General features: G+C 40.8%; 1 pseudogene; it reads right to left on the bottom strand.

The window, feature by feature from the left end:
* Positions 1–582: 582 nt before the first annotated feature.
* Positions 583–1,119, bottom strand: LOC107147555 (annotated as a pseudogene).
* Positions 1,120–1,938: the final 819 nt, after the last annotated feature.

Genomic DNA, 1,938 nt, shown 5'->3' with positions numbered 1-1,938 from the left:
TTTTTTTTTTTTTTTTTTTAATTTAGAGACAGGGTCTCACTGCTTTTGCTGAGGCCTCTTTGAACTTGAAATCCTCCTGCTTTAGTCTCCCAAGCCACTGGGATCACAGGCGTGCACCATTGCACCGGGCTTGAGGTCTTTTTCTATGTAATCTAATTTGTTGTCAACAATTTCTTTCGTTTTTTTTTTTTTTGTACCGGGGATCTGACCCAGGGGTGCTTTATCACTGAGCTACATCCACACATTCACAGTCTTCTTTTATTTTCTATTTTGAGATAGTGTCTTGCTAAATTGCTTAGGGCCTCATTAAGTTGCTGAGGTTGGCCTTGAATTTGCAATCCTCCTGTCAGATCCCTGAGTTACTAGGATTACAGGCATGTGCCACCAAGTCCAGATTGTTGATACTTTCAAGTGAAGTTTTTGATTTGTTGTGTCTTTAATTTCCAGGAGTTCTGATTGGTTTCTTTTTGGATTCACTCTCTCTTTATTGAAGTCATCTTTCACCTCCTGTAATTGTTCTCTTAATTCATTTTTTCTATGTTGAAAAAAGGGCATATTTAGAATTAGACAGTTGGACTCTGTTTAGATGATCCAAATTTTGTTGGCAATGTCCAAAGCATCATAATCAGAAGCCAGTCGAACATATGCCTTCTTCTGTTCATCAGGCCTGATCAGAGTGTTAACCCTGGCCACATCAATTTCTATACAGCTTCTTTGATCTGGTATTTGTTGCTCTTGGCATCCTCAGTGAACACAAGTGTGTGGTGGTCTTCAATCTTCTTCATGGCTGACTCAGTACTCAGGGGGAACTTGATGGTGGCATAGTGGTCAAACTTGTTTCTCTTGGGGGTGCTTTCCGAGGATATTTGGGTTGCCAGAAGGTAGGTAACTTGCAGATCATCATCTTTTTATGGCTGTGAACACCCTTCAACACTGCCTTCTTGGCCTTTAAAACTTTTGCTTTGGCTTCAGCTTTGGGGAGGGGCGAGAGCTTCCTTCTTAGCTTTTGGCACCATCTTGGTGAATTTAATTCATTTTTTAGATTTTGTTTTAATTCATTGTTTTCTTTCTTTTTTTAAAACTGGGAATCAAACCCAGGGGCGCTTAACCACTGAGCTACATCCCCAACCCTTTTTAATATTTATTTAGAGACAGGGTCTCACTGAGTTGCTTAGGGTCTCCCTAAGTTGCTGAGGCCAGCTTTGAACTCACTCACTATCCTTCTGCCTCCAGCCTTATAAGCCTCTGGGATTACAGGCATGTACCACTGCATTCAGCTAGCTCATTAATTATTTTAATAATCAATTTTTAAGTCTTTATCTGGAATTTCATCCTCTTCCATGTCTGTGTGTTCCTTTGGTGGGAATTGTAACTTTTGTGGGGGGAGTACACAGAAGTTTGCCTGTTTTCTCATGTTTTCACAGATCTTGGACTTACCCGTAAGTCTGTTGAGGTGGATTCCTCTTCCTCTTTTATGAGGATGTTCTTTGAAACAGAAGAAAAAAGAAGGAGAAAAGTGATAAAAATGATGAGAAAAAAATAAGAACACACATACACACACCTACTTCCATGAGCCAGTCAACACAACTAGCACACACATGTATACATTTCATAGTCCTGCTCAATGGAAAAAGCAGGAAAGACATTCCAATGAAAAATGAAGGGTTTGACTCTGCTGAGATGGTCAAAACTGTCAACACTGTTGACAAGGATGGATGTTCACTGCTCTGCCTTACTTACTGTTCTCCTTTCTGTTTTCTCCTTAGGTTGTATACCTCTTAGGGGGAGAGAGGGTTGGAGGTTGTTAAACCTCCCTTCTGATTGTTCACTAAACTGTCAGATCAAGTGACTTGGAACCAAGCTGGTAGTAATGGCTCTCATCTTGCCAAGGACAAGACAGAATGGGAAGTATGAGCCACAGTCCCCGCCCCAAACACT

The sequence above is a fragment of the Marmota marmota genome, unplaced genomic scaffold (genome assembly GCF_001458135.2).
Source record: "Marmota marmota marmota unplaced genomic scaffold, marMar, whole genome shotgun sequence".
NCBI lineage: Eukaryota > Metazoa > Chordata > Mammalia > Rodentia > Sciuridae > Marmota > Marmota marmota.
Note: the sequence above shows the minus strand (reverse complement) of the source record. Positions and strands in the feature narration are given on the sequence as shown.